Source organism: Leuresthes tenuis, unplaced genomic scaffold, assembly GCF_036924035.1.
Source record: "Leuresthes tenuis unplaced genomic scaffold, fLeuTen1.0.hap1 SCAF_24, whole genome shotgun sequence".
Classification (NCBI taxonomy): domain Eukaryota; kingdom Metazoa; phylum Chordata; class Actinopteri; order Atheriniformes; family Atherinopsidae; genus Leuresthes; species Leuresthes tenuis.
The window spans coordinates 16,011,861-16,034,350 of record NW_027325378.1 but is presented as its reverse complement, the minus strand read 5'-3'; the positions used below and the strand labels follow the sequence as shown (position 1 = coordinate 16,034,350).

Here is a 22,490-nt window from a genome sequence, read left to right as displayed (position 1 = left end):
AGATGACTCACCATAAGGTGCTTAAATTATATGCACACATATTCGGCAAACAGCAGTGAAACACAGCTCTTGCAGAGAAATGTTGGAATATGTTGGAATCAGCAACATTTCTCTGTTTCTCTTTGTATTGTCTCCTATGACGCAAAAAAGCAATACAATCACAATGCACTGATTGGATATATAAAGGGTATTTTATTATATATTTGAGGCGCCTCCCAACCTCGTCCAAGGACTTCTCACCTGAAGATGTCGCTCCTTGTCCTCCTATGAAATACATTCTTCACGTGCGCGCGCATGTGCGTGAGCGAGGGCGAGACGGAGAGCTGCTGTCTGCCTCCTCTCCGGTGCCTCCGTGTCGCTGCGGTGCTTTGCTGCTATCCTCTGTCTTTCTTTCTTATTTTCTTGCTCTCGCTGCACGCGCCTTGCCTCTTTCTCACTTGTGTCCTCCACATTCTTTTCCTCCTGCCTGCGGATGCCTCAGCCTTGCACCCCCTACCCCCCAGCCACAGCATCCCGGCAAATGATCGTTCCATCCACGGCAACTCTGGACGCAGCAAGAAGGCGCACCGCTTCGTTTTGATCTGATTTGAGTACACTGCGGATTGACTTGAAAGAGAAGCGGACTGGGGACAGTAGGGAAACGGGGAGAAACCTGACAGTGGCCAGGATCTCATTTCGGTAAGCCATCGCGTTGTTCTCCTAGTTGTACACTTAATGTGATCGGACAAGGGGAGAAGAGGTGTCAGCTCTACAAATACCAGTTTTCAGCTTCTTGTTTAATCTGATTTCAATTTGGAGATGTGCAGCAAATGTGATCAAGACTCCTGGATCAGTCATGAGGGACGGTTTTGGGAAGCTGCTGGTTTGAGTCCGATGCACTCTTTTTGGTAACAAGCTTGTTTCAAAGCTTTTGTCAGAGCCATGTGGTTGAATGTCTCCAGATCCTTCAATATACAAGATACTTGGTTACACATGACTGACCTAAATATGTTATTGGATGTGCATAAAAGTGCTCCAAAGGTGCAAAATGCACTTTGTCAATAAAAAGAGTAGTCTATGGTTATGCTTCCTTACTGGACAACTACATTTGTTTGACATCCTTATTCCCTATTATAAGTTACACTTATTAGTGATACATTCTTTTTAAATATATTCTGTCATGGGATAAGACAGGATTTATCGGAACAAAATTACAGTGTAGTAATCTGATGTAATTGTCATTTACTACCCATAAAGTTTCACTGGAATGCCATTTTTCTGTGTGTCTTTGTATCATGAGGTGGATAAAAGTACAGTTACTTTCTACCTTTGCCACAGGCTTACTTGTGCTTTGATCAATAGACACCTCCAAGAGGGGGGTTGAATGCTGGCAATTTGTCAAGGGCGCACAATATATCCAGAAGATGATGTGGAGTTGAAGAGGAGGGCTTGGCTGTTGTTAGGCATGCTGTGGGTACATGTTCAGCCGGCTGCATGTCAGCACTTGGGCAGGTGCATGATGGACAGCTGAGGGCATAGAAGTACAAGGTGTAAAATGTGTTGCTGGAGTAGATGCTCTACTGTATATCACACCAGGCCCTTTTGGCCTGTGCTGCATTGAAACTAGAAAACTTTGAGCTGGTATGCAGATAATGCAGCTTCCTCTGTGCCAGGTAAGCAGCTGTGCAATCACATGTAATTCCCCTCAAACTGACCTCTGGTGGAGGAAAATGAGGACGTCGATTTTTTTCTCCCATATACAACAGCTGCTCAATCAGCCTCAACTAGCATATTATCCACTTTTCCAGTACTTCAGGAGATGACAGTGTAGCACTCTTCTTACCCCTGAGCCACACATCTTCAAGAACCTCTGTAGGTTTTTTTCTATTCGTATGGTTTAAGGACAAAGAGCATTACAAAGGACCTATCCCTGTGGGAACTGTTTCAACAATTCTTCTGCAATTTCCCTACTTTACTCACACACACACATGCACACACACACACACACACGCTCCATCCTCTCTCTGAATTTCCTAAAGATTAATTTCTTTTATGTCCAGTGAATGTCTCCAGTGGGCATGAAAAGCCTCGTCCTTCATCACGGACACCGATTAAGCTAATTCACACAGCAGCACAGGCCTAATGCCTAATCACTATGCTGCGCTGGCAGAACAGAACAGTCTTTATACTGTGGTAGCCAAGAGAGGGAGAAAGGAAAGCGGGAAAGCTAGCCGCCAGTGCCTATTGATCGGACAGAGGGGATGCTGGCAGGCGTCCACAGGATGGAGTGCTGACGACAGTCCAACAAGCTACCGCGATGAGCTGGCCCTGCCTTATACACACAGTAATGCTGATGTGAGGGTCGAGCTTGAATTATTGTTGTTCTCCTTGTGGCAGAGCAGGGTCAGAGAGGATTTGAAAATGAAAAAAAAATGCTGTCATATTTTTAATCATCAGAAAACAAAAGTTGGGGTTTGGCACAGTGCATTGATGGTGTAACAGATTAAATATTGTATTGTGACTCACAGACTTGGTCAGTCAAATACGAGTTACAGCACATGGGCCGCATCGGATACTTAAGGTCAATTTTTAACGCATGAAATAAGTTGAGACTGAGTTAGAGAGAGGTAATAGGGACTGTTTCTGAATGTTTGGGTAGTTGCCCATGACTTTGCCTTTCTTAAATTTTGAGCTATCTTACAATTTAATCGTATCTCACACCTGATCTTCATTTGGAATGAGGCTTTCCATCTTTTCATTTTTTAGAACGTTTCATAATTCATGTGACATTATGGGCAGTGAGATTACATAGAGAGCTCCAAGACTGTCTTGTGCTAACAGTACTCAGAGGCTTTCCAGCAAGAAAGACAGCGATTCTCTGCTCAGAAGTTCTGTTCCTCACTAAAGCCTGACCTACATATTAAAACTGACAAGGGAAAAACACTGTGGGGCTGCCTGGTGGTTAGCACCATTGCCTCACAGCAAGAGGACTCCTGGTTCAAATCCCTGCAGAGGAGTGTGGAGTTTGCATGTTCACCCTGTGTATATGCACGGGTTCTCACCGGGTGTTCTGGATTCCTTGTCCAAAAACATGCATTTTGAGTTAACTGGTGATTCTAAATTGATCCTAAGAGTGAGCATGTATGGTTGTTTGTCTCGTTGTCTCTGTGTTGAGACCTGTGGTGGACTGGGAACCTGTCCAGGGTGCACCCAGTCCTTAATTTTACAAATATTCCTGAAAGTTTTATGTAAATATTGACATGAAATATAAAGCATAAAGCCAAAGAGTAAATATGGTTTCTTATTCAGGTATGACCCAACACCTGTAATTACAAAAAAAAGTAATGAAAATGAGCAGAGAGATTAAAACTACCATACAAGATAAAAGCTTAAAAACAGACAAAATAATGAATCCATATCATTTTGATACACACACAATCTCTTATCCGTTATATGTTCTACTTCTTTTCCTCCAATTGTTCATTTTGTGTGATGTCTTTGGCCCTCGGGCAGTTGGCTGACAGTTGAGCGACACTTGCAGACTTCATTGATTGCATATTCATGGGAGTAGGCTAGGTGCTAATTGGCAGCCACAATGTGCTCATCAATCTGATAACTTGATGCTCGTGTTGGTGACGAAATGCTTATGAGCTCTGCTAATGGACAGTTTTATAGCGTTGTCATTGCAGTGGAATTGTTACAAGATCATGGACATGTTCCACTCTATTAAACATGTAATTTCGTCCATAGTGCACTTAACATGTTCCATATATTACTCTTTGTGTTTAAGTTTGTCCCTCCGGGTCAGTTATGAAGTGACCTAATTATCTTTTCTTTACTATTATTACTCAGAGTTATGCAACACATTAGTGCCCTACTCAATCAGGGCTTTACTGACTTCTGCCAGTGATTCTGCAATGTTGAGTTTGTCATTTATTCCAATCTGTCTTTTTTGAGAAAATAGTTAACAAGTACATTTATTTTAGTGATTCCGTTAAGTAACACCAGAGAATCTGTCAATTTCTTAGCTTTTTTGGCTACCCTCATTGATGTGGGATTTAACATTACTGATATAAAAACAAATATCGATCTGGGCCCTGCTCATGCACAGCCATACATGTTAAAGTGTTGCTACGCTGAAGAGGTTGGCAAAGACATTTCCAGAAGCCATCAAAAACATCAAGTGACAATGTTGGGTAATGTTGCAGGACCTAACAAGAATAAGACTGCATGTTTTCCTGTTACAGTTTATCTCTTATATGATTTGCTTTTTATCATTTAACCATTTGAACATGGAAAACATGTGAAACCAGTGTGACTCTCTTCGGTGCGTCTGCCATTGTGTTGTGTTTTTTCCACCACTTTGTTGTGGTGGAATGTTTTTTTTTTTTTAAACTTATCATGGCAAAAGAGTATTGTTATCTAGTTGTTGATGCACAACATGATAACATAAAGGATATCTGTGTAGAAACCAAAGTGGTATCTCATCCCCCAGGGCAGTTTCAGGTTATAGAATGTTCATAACAAAGGTTAGTGTCCTACAAAACTTGCCGGAAGCACATAGTTTTAAGGTTCTTTCACTTTTCCAGTGCTGCTTTAAATGCTTACTTTTTTAGTTTGTTTTACAGCAACTTTACATATTCTTGAAATTACATTTACTCTCCTGTAGAAGAAAGAAGACAAAAAATAGTTTCACTCCTTGGAAGTGACTTTTATTTTGCTCTGAAGATGGATTTAATTGTTTTATAATGAACAATAATTGAATTTCATGAGACTTTAAGAACACTGGATTAGTGTGGTCTTGGTAACCAGCTTTATTTATAATCAATTAATACATTATTTTAATAAAACTATTGAATTAATTGTTGTTTTAATGATTGGTCCCCCATAATTCTTCACAATAAGATATGTTGGCCTTTTATTTCTCCACAATTGTGTTTTTTTGTTCCACGAAGCATTTTGGGTCGTACTTCAAATGCTTGAAAAGCACCAAATAAATAAGCTGAGATGAGTTGAGGTGAACGTTGTGGTATAGTTTTGAGAAGTGCCCATTTTTCTGCCCTAGGGTTCAGTGCTCTCACAACTTGTGAAGCGAGTGTTAAAACAAAATGCTCCTTCAGTCATCTGTTAGTTATCTTCACAAAAGCTGAGTGAGCTGAGCTCAGACTTGAAGCCCACACAGCTTTTGTTTAGCATTTAATCTTTCCACAGCAATGTGTCATACTTTTTTACTGTAGAAGAAAGTGAAGATGAGTTGTGCAGTGTTAACAATGCTTTGGATTTATGTCTCGATTTTCACTGATGCTACATGTTGTAAGAAAATATAGCCTTATAGTACTGGTAGGTGGTAAAAGGTAAAACCATTCAGTTACTCTGTATTGCATTTCGAGGTGATTAACGAGAGTGGGACTTTGAGGAGCGCAGCAGGAAGAAGACAGAGAGAGATGGAGGAGGTAGTGATGTGTCGGAATGAGTCCAGCAAAGCAGAAATATGTGGCTGTGAGAAAGAGACAGACACAGAGAGGGGGTTGTGTGGATGCCTATTAGTCTGTGTCTGCCTCCGACTCTCCTCCCATCATCTAATGAGCTCGCTGCAGATGGGACTCCCTCTGTCAGCACACTTCCCTCCGCCTTCTCCCTCCACGCCATTATCCACCCTCCATCCTCAACCCTTCTGCTTTTTAGTGTTATAAAACAAAAGACAAGCAAAGAGATGAACCAAAGAAATAGAAGAGAAAAATGGAGATAAAAAGGAACAGGTGAACATAATGTGTGGGGGAGGGGGAGGGGCTTGTGGGTGAAAGATGAAGGTGAGTGAGGGGAGGAAGTGGTAAACTGTTAAAAGACGGAGGAGGTGGAGTGTAAAGATGAAGTAGGGCTTAGGAGTGAAAGCTACACATAAACGGTTAGAATCGAAAGTAGCAGAGTGGTTGAGTGAGGAACCAGGAATCAAATAGTGACAGAAAAGAAAACTACAGAAAACTACAGAACAGCTACATGCTGTATTTACCAGCATCTAAGAAGGAAAATACAGCGTGATTAACGCTAATGATATGGTATGGAGCTTTATGTCAGTGGTTGTTTAGCCATACCTGTCACACTGTACTTGCAAAAGCAAATAAATAAGGGGCTTAGCTAGCCTCGTCTTCCAGAGTTAATTGACCATCAAAGGAAAGCAGAAGCTGGAGCACAGATCGCTTTGATGTCCCTGTGCAAATATGTTGCCTGTAGTTGCTTTGTGTATTTTTGACTGGTGTGGAAGTGTATTTATTGCTGTTGGTGTGTATATGCATGATTGCAACCTTTTTAACATAAGTAGAGGTTGGCAGTCAGTCGTTTCAAATGTGGCCCAGGGTTTGAGAATATGTGCAAGAATGTTGCTGTATGTGTAGATATGCATGTGAGTGGCTGCAATGTACAGTGTTGTTTTTCGCATCTAGCTCCTTGACATTCTCCAAGTGGCATTGTCCTCGTTACTTCCATGCAGCCTGTCTGTTCATTTCTGCTGGGTGATTGCTCAAAGGTTGACATTGCTCTTCATCCTGCAACTTACATCCTGACCCTTTCGTGGAATCTTTTTGTCAGAATGTAATTAAAGACAACTTCCTCAGTATGGCTAGGTGGTTTAATTTTCGCAGATGATAGCAGCAGGTTCTGCAGCTGTAAGGCCCATATGTGTTGCTTAAATGTCGAAAATGGAAGAGCTAAGAGAAAAAAAAGAAAGGACTGGCGTAATGACACGTTACATGGTAGGAAGCATGGTGGTATACTTTTGTTGGCTTCATCAATAGTCTCAGCAACCTCAACATAGTATTTATCTCTCTAACTGGTCAAGTGGATAATGATATGTTCGACGAAATATGAGCACCTGTGTCTCAAAATATGCAGGTGTGTGAGCAAGGATGCGTGTGTTTGTTTCTTGTCTGTTCCATAAAAGTCCATTTCATTGCTTTCTTTGTCGAAACTAAGAACAGAATTGAAATGAAGTCCAGCCAAAATCATCCAATTTTTGAGAGACGTCCAGCACTCAGACCTGTGGTCTGAAACACAACACCATTAAACAATGATGTGACACTGCTGGCTGAAAACACAAAGCTGGAGCATTGCCCAGAGAAGATTCATTCATTATTTTCAAATGATGATTTCTCCTTTGGAGTCACGTGGCAGCAAAAGGCAATTGAATTACACAGATTTAAAGTTCATCTCTCAATAACCTCAGCAACTGTTAGTTACAGATGTACCTTATAAAATACCTACATTATTTTACATTGCTGGTGCATAAATACAAAAAGAAGTGCTAACAAATTGAGTCCAAGCTCTCGTAGAAACTACTATAAGTTTATATTGTTTGTTATTGAGTACAGAACAGTTTTTTCCCTTCTTTGTGCTGATATAAAACCGCTGAACGACAGTTGGTGAGTTGGTGAGTGTGATCATGCTACAGTATGTGTGAGATATATGCAACTATATATACTATATGTGTGTGTGTGTGTGTATAATTCTATATAGTCATGCAAAGCTGTCTTGTAAGTCTTTCTGCTACCTGATAGTGAAGCAGCATGATAAATAACCAATTGTCTTTGCAAACAGTGACAAAGCAACATCCAAAAATCCAATGGTTACCCAATGGTTATCCAATAATGCATGTCTTTTTTTTTAACTTCATATAATCAATCTGTCCAGGGTGTACCCTGCCTCTCACCCAATGGTTATGGGATAGTCTCTTGCTCCAACAGGACCCTGAATTGAAAATGCATGGATGGATTTGGATGAATGGAGGGCGGGATGGATGGATGGATGGATTTATTAGGGACAGGGTAGCAAAGCTAAGCTGTCACCCGGCATCCGAAATGGTAAAAAGTAAAAGACATATTGTACCTTCTCAAATGTTTTTATGTTCTGACACCAAACCTTGTAGGTGGAGTTGGCATCCTTTCCTGAGGTTTGTCAAAAACATTTGAATTATTTGACCACTGTGTGGTGCTGCTATAAGAAGAAAGTTTTTTTTCCCTGTCACTGCTTACAGGTGTCATTTTAACAGTCAGATAGTGTTGTTATGGTAACTGAGCCCGGCTGAACTGCTTGCCCCACTCATCGCTGATTGCCATTTATCAAACTGATTTTCAGTGACTAAAACCATTTTAGCGATTTAGTTGATTCAAATCTGAACAATGGTTTCTGGTTTGTACTTGTCAAAACCAGATTTTTTTTTTTCTGAGCTTCAAGGGTCACCCAGTGTGGCACCGAATATGCCATATGCCGTGACTTTTACCTACTTTATCAAAACTGTTTTTCATGTGAATGGGCAGTTGTATCAAATAAAAGTATTTTTTTCTAACTTTGTCATTCACAAATTTTTTTATCCCTGATCTTCTGCCATCTTTCTCTCTTACTCTCTGATGCACACACACAAAGTGGTACAAATGCCCTATTAGATGCCTGTGCTCGATTCAGCCTTCAGCCCATCAGCAGCACACACTGATTATTATCAGCTGGGCAATGCTGTGGCCACTTCCATCTGTCAATCAAACTCTTTCTCACATCTCCAGATTTGATGGAAATGATGGGAATTACAGAGAGGGAAAGAGATAGGGATCAGACCAATACGGCCTGTTTATGGATTGAGCCAACTTAGTTTATCGCCCTGCAGTGATGAGTTTATGTGGGTGTGGACCTATGAGTGTTTGGATCAATGTAGAAAAGAATATAGAAAAGAGGGTCATCAGAGATCAGAGGCAACAAAAGGAAGTGGTCAACATGAGAGAAAGCTAAAACAGAGAGCGAAGGAAGCTCTTTTTGGTAAAAGAAAATGTGGGTGACATCTGTCACAACAACCACCTGTGGAACCCAGAGCATACGAGGAGAATGAATGAGGATTTAGCATTCAGCATGTCTAAAAGAACAAAAGGAACGGTGATGTGGTGGTAAGCAACATTGCCTCACAGCAAGAGGGTTCTAGGTTCAACACCTGGCTGGGCCCTTCTGTGTGGAGTTTGCATGTTCTCCCTGCATATGCGTGGGTTCTCTCTGGTTACTCCCACTGTCCAAAAACATGGGTGTTAGCTTAATTGGTGTCTCTAAAATTGTCCTTAGGAGTGAGTGTGTGTGGTTGTTTGTCTGGTGTGGCCCTGTGATGGACTGGCAACCTGTCCAGGGTGTACCCCACTGCTGGGATAGGCTCTAGCCCCCCCACAACCTGACCAACAGAATAAGCAGGTATAGAAAATGGATGGGTTTTGACCATGGGGTGTTTCATTAGGTTGTTTATTGATATGTGTTGACAGTGGAGAACTGCACTTGCAGTCGAGCCTCAGCTCTTGCTGTCCACATTATTAGATTTTATTCTGCAGTCCCTGAGCTAACAAAGGCAGGTTTTCTGTTTAGCTACACAAGGTGCTTGCACCAAGTAAAGCTCACGTCAGTGTAAGCTGAATAGTATATCCCGGTATTCAGCATTTATATTTATTCCCAGCGCCTCCTGGGACACTCTTTGTTATATACAGTCGCTCACCTGTCAACAAAATGCTGTCTTTTTACTCAGCAGTATGAGAACAGGTTTTATTCTTTTGGATGATATTCAGATTAAAATGCATGCAAGTCTCACATGGACTGCAGAGCCATATAAATATGGAGTTATTCAAGAATAATAAGTCATGGCAATGAAAGGGGCATGTTTTGTTGTGCCACTGGTGGTGGTCCATGAATTATAAATAATGGATCTCTGAAAAAGGAACGCTTCACATTGAGCTTCCTAAGTAAACACGAGGATACTTGAGGTGCTTGGCGATTTGATAAGAAACCAGAAGCTAAATTCCCTAGTTTTACTTTCATAATTTTCTATAAAACCTATGAAGTGTCCATCCATCCATCCATTTTCCTATACCGTCAATCCGTCACCTATGAAGTGTCATTGCGGAAAATATGTTTACAAATTACACACCATTCCTTCAAATTACTCATGAACTGTATGATTATTCTGCCATCCCAGTTAAGATATTTTACATTTTTGAGATAATATAATATGATCAGATGTTCTAATTTGCCCCATTTATCTTGCATACAATTAGCATTAGGCTTTGTCTGCGATGTACCAAAAGCAACACAAGTTTTGGCATAAAATGCTGTAGAGCAGATCTATCTGACTCAATTTACGATTAGAATAAAACTTGTGATTTCAAGTAGTAGGGGACAAGAACTAATTAACAGCATTGTTAAGAAGCTAGAATTGAGTAAAATGAGAGTATGTATCACTAAATTAAGTGAAAATAGCTGTGTTGTGACACCCTCAATTTTATTCTTGAGGTAACCATCTCAGTGTTCTAAATTCTCCCAACTAGGCTGCTCACAAATTCAATCTGAAAGCTTTTTCTTCAAAATGTATAGCATTTAGAAGAAGTGTAAAGAACTCTCCTATCAATTGCCGTAGCAAAAGGACTGTCTTGGTGAATCATTTGGCATCAAACTGCCTTGTAAAAACACTTGATGGTACTTCTTTGTTCTCTGTGTTATCTCTTGCATGGGGGTGCTGTGCGGATTTCAACTATGGCCAGACTTTAGATCTGCAAGTGCACCTTAATTTCACTCATCTGTCTTCCGTGGGTTGCATCTGCGATGTATAATTCATCAAGAAACTCTGTGTTGATATTATCTGCATATAAATTAACTCAGATATTGTGTGGCTCATGAATTTCTAATGACGTATGCCCACAGTTTTACAGCCCTGCATCAGCTCCCACATCTCTTGCTTGTGAGAAATGACGTGAAAAGTAGCTTGTGTTTTGGAATGTTTTCAGTCTCCAAATGGGTTTAAAAAATAAAAAAAGTGGCCCTTGGGCTTTTTTTGTGAAATTTTTTGAAAGCAGAACTAACAAGCACTGTCGAGTATACCAATTAAGGCTTGATGTGTGTGATCGGTTGATGTGTTTTGAGATTTGTTGGGTATCTTTGTAGCAGACTCCAAGAATAGAAAAGGACTGCAAGGGTGTGTCTTTGTCTTACTAGTACTGTTTGACAGAAGCTTCTCTAATTCAAAGAAACACAGAAATGTGAGAAAGGTTTGATCATTTTAACCAACTCAGCACTGAGACCAACTGAAAATACTTGTAATGGTGAAAGTAATTTGTAATTACAATTCATTTCATGTATGCGTGTGTAAGTTTGCTAGTTTTGTGAGTCATCTTTTATTTTTTGAATGCTTTACCAAACCAAAAAAATCCCACCATTCCCTCTGAAAAACTACAGAGATTTGCAAGGATAAGATACCCCTCACTGTTGTTTAGGCCAATTAAGCTCCAAATCTGCTGGGTTCGGGTTTGTGCCAGCAATTTGGAATAAAAGTCTCTATGTGTCAAAGAGAGGCTTTTGAAAGGGTTCGCCGTTGCCTTAAAAGATGCAGAGAAATGGCAAAACTCACACAGACACACACGTGCACCATTTCTGTCACTCTCGTGTCTCTTTTTCTCCCCCTGCCTTCCCACTGCAGACAAATGAACTGATACACTTTCCAAAACCAAGAGACAAACAATTGATCATAATAGCAACAAAAAGCCACTTTGCAGCCAAGGCACTGTGAACACACACTCACATAGATGCATTCACAGACATACAGAGTGCAGGAAAGACGAAGCCGGAAAAGTGTGGAGGTGGGAGAGCTAAGTTAGTTATTCACTCCTGCTGTTTTGCTTATGTGATATTAATTTTAATTATTTGACCTGCACTGTAGACTTTGGATGATGGAGGATGTTTCCTCAGTGGGAGGTAAGGTTCAGAGAGTTTTATTTCATTCTGAGTGGACTATTTTTTCCTCTCCATTAGTCGAAAAAATGATATTGATCTCACGGACACAGCAGCCAAAGCTGGGGATTACATTTATTGCCGGTAGGCTACCTAATCTGTGCTGTTACTCTCTGTGGAAGAACAGTATTAGTGTTTCCAGAAAAGATCACATTAAGTGAAAGTCATTTTTATTGTGTGTTTGGTTGCTGGGTCAATGTGAGCTCTGAATGATACATTTTTTTCTCACCAGCATTCCACAGTACTGTCAGACATTGCCAAAAAACAGTGTTGTTTGAAATGGGAGGAATTTGTTGTCTTAACTACACCAAATTTTGTTTTCCATTCACATATTGTCTTCTCTTTTATCTATAGCCCTTTTCCTTTTACAGTCAACCAAAAATATAGACACAAACTGTAGTATTTCCAAACAATAAATATTAGATATGTTAAACTACATTCTGTTATGAATGGACAATGATGACAAATAAGAAACACTAATCTCAACCTCTTATTCACAGATGTTTGGCATATGTTTTGAAATGTTGCATTAAAGATCACAAGGTCGAATGAAACCAATGTCCCAGTTAGGCATATAACTTTGATCTTTTGGAGGTTCCTAATCTTAAACTGTTATGACGTGGGGGGGTGCCCGGAGTGAAAGTTTTTAGATCTTGTCAAGTGTTTCAAAGGGTTACATCACTACCCTGCCTACCGATAGGAGAGTACTGCAACAAACCCTGCTTTATGAGGAATCGATCAATTTTCCTTCACATCGTGTGGTTTTGATGGGTCAGTGTAGTAAAGGCTGTGAAGGAGACACAGGCAGTACCTACAGTATTCTCGCACGTCATCATGACTGCACGGATATAGCCCAAACAAGCAAAAACCCATGCTTTTTTTTCCAGTGTGGGATGTTCTGCCATCATGCTGTGCACCAAATTGAATTTCCATTTTCTCATGGGAAGTCAGACATAGTGACTTTTTCTCCCATTAAGGCACTTTCTCCTTGACAGCAGGAGTCCAGAGTCAGCACAGAGGTTTCCACCAGCTTCTCCAGCAGAGACCTCCCTGCTCTCTGAATGGTGTGAGCCAAGCAGAGAAGGCTCCATGCTATATCTGGCTCACACACACGTTGTTAGTATACGTACGGTACACACCGAGAAATACACATGTATCAAAAGATTGACTGTATTCCAGTGCACTAAGCTGAGAAACATACACCCACAGCCTTTGTCACATACACTACAGGGTAAACTGAGGATCAGGAGGTTACCAGCAAGAGTTTATAAAGACATCAAGGTCCAGAGACTATGGTAACTGTTGGATCAGTAGCTTTGGTTACTATATATCACAATGAAATAATGTACCGTAATGGCCCAGTAGATGGACAGGATTAGACCTTGTGAGGTGTACATCATAAATACAAGAAGAATTGCTTCTGTTTGATCAATAACAGACTAATAGAAGCTTCTAATCAGCTCAGAAGCTATATGCTGTGGCGACACAGATGTGGTGAACAGGCTTCAGAGAAGATGCAACAGAACATGCTGTTGAAGGAGAGCAGCCTGAGCACATTACTGAGTAACCTGTGATTGCTTTAAATCTCTGAGGCAAGTCTGTGGTTAAGGTAAAATCAATAATGTCATTAAATGGCAGGCTACCAGTGTAAAGAAAGTTAATCAGATGAATTTATCTCTGAGGTGCATTGATATTTATGTGCTGCTTGTATGCTGTATTGGATGACAAAAAAATCCATCTGCATCTCAGTGTTAGTCTAGCAAATGCATTAATTCAGTGCATTCAGTTTCCAGTTGAACTTGATGTTGAACAAGTTTAATGAGCCCCCTGCAGCCAATAATTGTCAATCAAGGCCAAAATAAGTGTTAAGATATTTATCAAGACATCAATTAAACATCAAGTTTATGTGGTGGAGTTTGTGATGTTAGAATTAAATGAACATGTGTGTCACATTGATCATGCTATTGATTTTTGGAAATGATTGTTGCAATCATTCCGTTATCTGATGTTTTTTTCTTCGGTGACGAGAAGTTTTTTTGGTAAAGTGCACTGTTCTGAATGCAACCATCGAGGAGAAATGAGTTTGAACTTCTGAAGATTTACAGACTGCATTTTTACACACACCAGTTCCTTGTTTTTTTCTCTTTTAAATGTTGACTAGAGAAAAAGGGCTGAAAAGCAGATGGGAGGCAAAATGGATCAGTTCATTTTACGTCTCTCATTAACCTCAAAGCATTTCAAGTAGTTCAAGTTCACCAATTTCTTTTTACTTCATGTAACAGGCTAAATCACTGCTGCTTATACATGGCTAAAAAAAGTGTTTGGCATCATCCATCTGTAAGGTGCACAAATCCGGACAAATTTGCAGTACAAAAAGCTACAGATTATATTCTTTATCAACAGCATTTCATGTTTTTTTTCATAGGGTTTAGTTAACAGTTTGGTGTCACACCATCAAAATATATTCATCCATTTCATTTTGGCACTGGTGTAACCCTTTACCCAGCAAGACAGCAGTTATAAAAAAGGCAGCAATAGCTAAAATTAACACTAAAATATTTTCCTATTTCATATGTCGATTGGCTAATTATCACTTAGAATTATTATTTTTTTTTTCTGTCAGCTATCTTATTTAATTAGGTATTTCTCAGTAATACTCATTAATTTCTGTTTACTTCAACTCCTGACTAGCTTCTGAATAAATTTTATTGGTCTGTTATGGTTTAGTTGAGCCAAGGAAATAGGAAGTAACATTAGAACTAGGTGAAACTGGTTAAGGAAAGGCAATTTTTCTATTTAGTGACAAAAATGAAAGTACAATAACTGAAATCAGAGCCAGTGGGTATTAACAAATTAATAAAATTAGAAAAACAAAATAGATAACAACACAGTCAACAGTTCTAATCTAAGAAAAAAGAGATAAATAAAGGGTTGTGCTACCAACCACAATGCAACTACACAAGGTAACATCCCTAGCCCTAGTAATTATAACAAAAGGAAACCAAGTGTGGGTGTCAGTGGGCTCCAGTTATTAGATACGCCTTGTCCAGGTCCAGGCAGTACAAAAGTATACCTCAGCACAGATAACACATATAAAATACACATCACTTTATTCAAATCAGACAATACACTTCATGACTGGCTTTCATTTCAGGATAACACATACAGTCATTCATTTCTGTTCACACACGGTTAGACAGACTAACCAGCAGCCCCGAAGGCTTTTTGGCTTGTGAAAAGGGGCAGAGAGTTCTATTGTTTTCTCTGTGACTCAGTTATTACACAGAGATTTGCACAGTGAAACTCTGCTGTGCCACCCAGTGGCTTTGGACCCAGAGAGAGCTGCACTGAATGCCTTTATCTTTCTCCCTTTTTCCTTTCTCTCCTGTCATATCTCCCTCTATTTTTCGTCTTTCTGACACACACAAATTCATACTGCACAAGATGTTGTGCATTTATTCAGGCATTGCCAGACAAACAGTCACAATTATGACTGAACATTGCATACACACACACACTCTGCTCCTGCATAGGTTTAGAGGAATGTGTTTTGTGCCTGATAAGGTGTGTAATAGGACAACAACATTTGTACAAAAATGCCAGCTCAGCAGCATTTTTTTTCCATTCACACACAGCTGCTTCACATATTGTAACAATGCATACAAATGCTGTATGTACATCAACACATTTGTGTCACTCATTTGTCTGTCAGTCATTGTTTTTCTGCTTATGCCTGTCACAATAGTTAGAGCTGACCATGATCATTAATAAAAGCATCAGAAATGTAATGTTCTTGTAACTAATTCTTAGTTTTTTCCCCCAAACTTTCTTCCTCTATGTTGCTTAAATGGCACTGTTTATCTCAAGGCGCCTAATCTTCGACAGACTGCATTTCCACAAGCATGTATTGACATTAACATAGCAGATTCAGTTGTAAAGCCAAGCTCTGCATCACTGTGGGCACATTTTTGTCGAAGCCAAATGAAAGAATATGGCCTAATAACTTGGAGGAGGCGATTTGTGGTCAAAGGCATGAAAACCACAAATCTATATCTAAAAGGGGTTATATAATCGACAAAAAAGACAGTTGATTTGTTAATTGTAAATACATTTTTGACATTTTAATCAACTCCTGAAATGTCACGATCATGACTATCTGGCATGGGACGGACTTTGCACAAGGGGTGTGTCACAGACACACAAAACAAATTATGATATTGATTTGACATTATTGATGACAAAAAGAAGCAAAACTCTATGTACTGATGATCATTTCCTGGGGAACAATATGCAGCAGCGCGTGGAGGATACCATGAAAGAGAGAAAGGGGGTATGCAAAAAAGAGATGCTGGTAAATAGAGGGAAATATTGTGGGAGTAACTGAGAAAAGGGGAAGTAGAGTGTGAGGTGAGTGAGCAGTAGGATGACATCATTCTGATAGGACTGAAGCAGTGGGGTCCCAGTGGGATCTCCCTGCCTCTGACAGATGTACGGCATCTCAGTGGGATCAAACACAAGCAGCAGGCAGACTTTCAGCCCTTAGCAGCTGGAAGAGCATGAAAATAACTTCCAAGCCCTTCTTGTGTATCACCTCTTCACATGCACACATCATACATCAGATGGTACCAGTTTTATTTGAATTCCTTTTACAACATGCCTAACTATGATGTTTACTTTTATTTTAATTGTATCCGAGAGATATGCAGTTTTATAAATCATATTTGACTTAATGAATCTAAGGAAATTAATTAACACATCTTGAAGGAGAAACATTTGATAAACCCGCTTCTTGGTCTTTTATAAACAATATTACAGTGTGTTACTTGTTGGATGAGGCCAATGAGGGCACATGTTTAAATGATTAAACATTCTGCAATAAGAGTTGTAATGATTTATAGTTGTTATGTGCACAGGGAAATAACTGATTAAAACTTTGATCAACAGTAGTCATAATTAGGGTGCTTTTGGAAGCAAGGACTTATTTATGCACTTAGGTTAGAGGTAGGGAATTATTTTCTCATGATTATGGTTAAGGTAAAGTGAGAGGATAAGGAATGGTTTGCATCAGTGGAGGGTACAAAAATGTATTTCTATGGTTGGATAAAATGTATATTAAACAGGAAGACTGAGAGATAGGATGAGTCGATGTCAATGCTCCCTGTCTTGCTTATCAAACTCTCAGGGGGATACTCTTCCTGTCATGCCAAAGCACAGCCCCTACACTGTAGCTTTATACAATAGGTCTCACAGTGTGATAGGCCTACAGCCCAACAGAGGCTTCCGCTAGAGATAGGAAGGGTAACAATTTCTAAATGGAAAAGTGCTACAGTGGATGAAGTCTAGCACCATAATGCCTAGTTTCTGAGTCACAGTTGAAGCAGCTGTGTCTTCACGATATTGTTTGTATAAGAGCCTATGAGACACCTATGAGAGTGTTATTTATTTATTTTTATTTCAAAATCAATCAGTCTTTACTGAAATGCCACTCATCATGCACTGTAAAAAATCAATTATGCATTCATGTGCTTCTTAGTGTGACATGGAACATGTTCAAGAAACATCCTGTTTATTATTAGGCACATGTACGGGTCATCCCCTCCGATCAAGTGGAAATAAAAGTGGTGTTAACTTTCCCACCTGGATTGTATGAGCTGTTTGACGGATAAAACCATCAAAGTTTTTTTTCTTAACACATGTTAAATGTGGCAAATATGGTTTGGTATGGAAAACACCTTGTTATGTAACCAATTTTAATACATCAAGGGTTTTCTTTGTTAGTATGGAAAAACAGATTATGTTTAAAACACAGATAGTCCTACTATTATCATGTTAAGCATGGTCTCCTTTGCTTATTGTTTCTTTCTCAACTATTTTTCTCTCATTTCTTTTTCTATGTCTGACTTTTACTGTCTTGCTCCTTATTATCTATTTATTATTTTTTCATTTAAAGCTAATAACCATATTTTCACTTTTTTTTCTTTTACAATACAATTAAGTAACCTTTGATTTTCCACTTATCAAGTTGTTAGTCAAAAAAGAGAGTAGGGTATCTAAATTTTGTTTGTGTGCCACAGTTCTTACGTTCATTCACAACATCACGTTTATAACAGTAAAAATAATATTAATAGATAGAAAAAAAACCCAGCCAGATATGAAATGACCACCCAAATCATGGTGTTTCTTTTGGACATGTCACAGAGGAATCATTAGATCACAGGCTGACTCAAGTCTGCTGTCTCAGAGATAACGCCCAGGTAAATGTTGGTTCTTATCCTCATTGAATGCCAATCATATCTGCACATACAGGACAGCATATGATGACAGCCATGGTCAAGGTTATCAAATTAACCCACCATACTCTCCTTGGTCTCTGTCTGTGTAATGACTTTCCCTCTTTCACACGCTTTTTCCCTCTTCCCCTTTGTGTCTTCACCTGTTTAAGACAGAATGTGGTTGTGCCAGGTTTAGAATAATCTCTCTTAGTTTTGTCACACCATCCATCCACCTGTCAGAGTTACTTTGAACGCATGCCATCTTTGTTAGCGGATTAGTTCTCGAAAGCCGCCAGCTCAAATGATAATTGTGCAGACATGGGTTTGTAATGACTGAAGAGTTATGCATGCTGACATTTTTTCCTGAATCCCAAGCACTTCAGTGAGTAATGGGCTCACACAATGTATAACTAGAAGGTTATATAATACAAATGGAATGTTGTATTAAATTAGATTAATAACAAAATGGAAATCGGAAATTTTGTTTATGTAGCCTACATACTGACCATATGAAAGGCTGAAGCTCCATTTGATTGTTACACACAATAATTATCATGATCTTTGAGCACAAAGAGAGAAACACTGAGGGAATTGTGATGTTCAGCACCATGGACAGCTCCAGGATGCATTGAAGCAGCAAATAGATTGTGACTGCAGTTACGTTTGGAGCTTTCATGTCCAGCTTCATATCCTTGTCTTCATGTCTTTGTTACAAAGAACAAAATTATTCAAGTGAGTTTTTAAAGCTAGTTTCCCTTTGCAATAAAGTCAGACTCTCCTATCAATTACATTAATTAATGTTTTTGAACTCGTCGAGGTGTCCTCTGCCAGAAGGAAAAAATTCAAATAAAAACATTCAGTTCTGTTTTTGGCAGAAGGATAATGGCGTTATTATCTATTTATCTTATCTTTTTTAAAAAAAAAAAATCTGACACAGTGAGTATTGTATAGATTATATAGAATAGATTGTTTATTGGAAAGTTAAGTTCTTGAAAAACTGTTCAAATCCAACAGGGTTGTGATGGCTGTGTTCTCTATAGCCTATTAGCATCCTTTACAGGACATGTAGATAAAAATAGTGCATAGCATCAGAGCTTGTTAGATTATACTCTCATCATTATGGTACAGGAACACATCAGTTTTTATAGAATTAATTGTAGAAAACCCAAAGCTGTTCCACCGCAGGGAAAAGATGAAAGCATCACAATATTCTCTTTTCTTACAAATTTCTCAAAGTTAATCCATTAAATGCAGCAACAGCAGATCCAGTACTCTTGAAATTGTTTAAAGGTTTGCAAACATTATATGTAAATCACTTTTCACTGCTTTTCTGGACTATAAGTCAAGGACAATGCTTCTGAGACAAGAAAGAAGCTTTTAGTGATTGCAAAGAAATTGTGGGAGCCATGAGTAGCCTCTCCTCTCAGGCAGCTGTTATCTGTTAAAATGTATCCCTGTCTTTCTAACAAGACAGGTTACATTATATCTTTATTTCTACTTGTGAGTTTAAGGGTATCATACATCATTGCATGCATACGCTTGCAAGCTGCAGGGAATACACAAGCTATTCCCACCATATAAAATAGCTTCTTGCTTATGCTATGTCACTGCAAATGTGCATTCCATACACTCTCTTTAGGTTTATATAACAAAAGAGAATGGCAAGAATCTACTACATTAATGTATATACTATAAAACTTTCATCTTACATATACTTAAGACACATACACATACAAAGAATGAGTGGACTGGAAATCCAGGATATCATAATTGGTAGTTTCTTTTCACAGTTGTGAGGGTAATGAAACAGTGTTTATGGATGTGAATACAGAAGTGACTATGTCTATATCTAAGTGTGTATGTGGATGCATGTTTCAGAGAGGGAACATAAAAAGGAGGATGGAATAGGTTATTACCAGGCTGGCTGAGTGACTTACTGATATTTAGAAAAACTGTGCACGATCACTGAATAAAGTCTTATGGACCTCTTAAGTATGAATGGTTGAAAAAGTACACTGCACTGTATTTGCAGCATGCTTACATATCAAGTCACACAAATGAAAAACCTGATCCTTCATCCCAACTTCTCTTTTAGTTTCTTCGTTGTGTTCCTGCCACCCTCTCATCTCCTGTACTCTTGTCTAAATCCTGCTTAAATATAGTTCTTATCCTCTTGAGCATTTGGCCTCTTCTTCCCATTCAGCCATTAACTACACCCATGTTACCTTGGAGAGGCCCAGGGAGGGCTAGAGTCTTTCTCAGCTGACATTGATTTGAGAGACAGAATTCACCCTGAATAGGTTGCATGTACATTATAGGGCTTTCAAGCCCATACATTCATTTATGCATATTGAGGGGTCTTCCTCATCTTTTTTTGTGTGCTGTGAGGCTTGAATTTGCATGACTCCCTGTTGGTGTCACATCCTGGGTTTCAGAGGTGATGGCAGTCTTCCTAATGACAGCTCCAGCTTTGAGAGTTGACAGTATTATTTCAGATGTGTTAATGATCCACTGAATATAACAGTCTGCCAGTCAGTGGGATGAAACTTACTTTTGAGCCTTCATTATTTCCAGACACAATTGCATCAGCTGACACCAACATCTGTATTACCATTTCCTTTGCTTACTACTATGTTTTTGTTTCAGTGTCTTCTTGTTTTACTGATATGCATACCAGTCACCATTGGATGTAAATAATTTTAAAATCACAGGAAACACTGCCAACAGACTAATATAACTGCCCTCATTTTCGATTGACATGTAGAAGGCTAATTTAATGTCTTGGATTGTGCTTGTTCAAGTGTGATGAGGCTTGCGGGAGACAATGCATTTTAATATTAGCCCATAAGATCTGGCTACAATCGTGATGAACAGCATGCTTTATAGCGATCTGTTCTAGGTACTTTAGAACACATTCACCTTGCAAGTTGAGCTGTTTTCTCCACTGGTCTGCATGTCCATTAAGTAACTCATATAATGCACTCCTGTCTGTAAAGACAATGGAGTGTTTTCTGCTATGGTGTCAAATAACACCACAAGGTATGCCTTTCTGCCTCTGCTTGGATTTCTGTATCCAGTTTTCTTGTCCTGGTCTTGTTATTTTATAATAGTAAAATAACTAACTATATAGAACATATTCAGTACGAGGAAAAAAGAAATTATTTCTATTTTTTTCCCTGTTTCACCCTCTGTTGGTTCAGAGATCTCTGACTTTGTATGCAGATGGTTTCTCCTGCCTTCAAACCTAGCATCCAATCTAGGTCAGCCATCTCATGGCTTCCAAGCTGCCTGACTGAACTGTGTGCATACGTGTGTACATGTACACCACTCCAGGCTAAAACAACAACAAAAGTTTAAATGTTATGCATATATTTCCTCTCCTTTAAGATAAGTTCAGTTGATATTTATCTGTTTGTATATAAGACTTCTGGATAATCAGTGTGCTTTTGGAAATACAGTAATGTATATCATAGAAATGCGAAAGTAGCAATAGCTTGGGGTATTGATTGAAATAATCAATGTTGCTGTCTCTGTTCGCTGTTTGCTTTGGGGGTTTTCAAAGGAGGCATAATATGGCTTCAGGCTTCAGATCCCAGTTGTCTGTGACCAACTTCCTCAATCACTGAGGCTGCTAGAGTCATGAGCCATTCCCACCTCTGTCTCACTCTAAGGTCTGATATTGCCTCTTTTATGGTTTTCTGAGATTTTTCAATGTTCTTTTTTGAGAATAAAACTTTTACAAGCCGCCATTACACATTTAAGAAATATGCAAATTGAGGTTCATTCTTTCCAGCACATTTATAAGCACTGGATTTCCTCGGCAAAGGAGTGAATATCAAACCAAATATCTACATCAGTTTTGAAGCAATTTGTAAATCAGCACATTAAATCAGTTAATGTATTAGTTGGAATTATTTCGGGCTGCACTGTGGTGTGGTGGTTAGCACCTCACAGCAAGAGGGTTACATATTTGTTTTCATTTCAACAAGATCCTTGTCATGACATCCAAATAAGTCAAATATAAGCAATTTTTGCAACATTTCAGAATTATTGCGAAAATAGAAAATAGAAAAATAGCCTTAAAAATACCATCTGTATGTGTCGTACTATAAAAGCCTTGTCAGAAGCATTTAAAAAATCTGCCATTAGTTTAGGTTTTATAGAGGAAACTGTCAGAAAGGAGAATTTCTATTTGAGATGTGAAAAATGAGGCAGAATCCAAACATGTTGCAATGAACTTTTGTGACCTGTTCTATTAAACCTTGGTCTTTTATGATTCTTAAGAGCTCTCTGTATAGTCAAAGGGATGACCCATGAGGTTTCTTAACCTCACCTTCCATACTTTTATAATCCACCGAATAGGCAGCCTAAATCAAAAAATCTTTATATTCTTTATATTTATATTCTGTTAGTCTTTATATTCTTGATGAAATGATAAAGAAAGTA

At 39.0% G+C, this 22,490-nt stretch overlaps 1 protein-coding gene across 1 annotated transcript in view; it reads left to right on the top strand.

The window, feature by feature from the left end:
* Nucleotides 1-379: 379 nt before the first annotated feature.
* ctnnd2a (catenin (cadherin-associated protein), delta 2a) overlaps nucleotides 380-22,490 on the top strand; it is a 222,402-nt gene continuing 200,291 nt past the window's right edge. The window contains exon 1 of the mRNA XM_072378041.1: nucleotides 380-678. The gene's annotated coding sequence lies outside the window, so the exon portion shown is untranslated. The remainder of the gene's footprint in view (nucleotides 679-22,490) is intronic.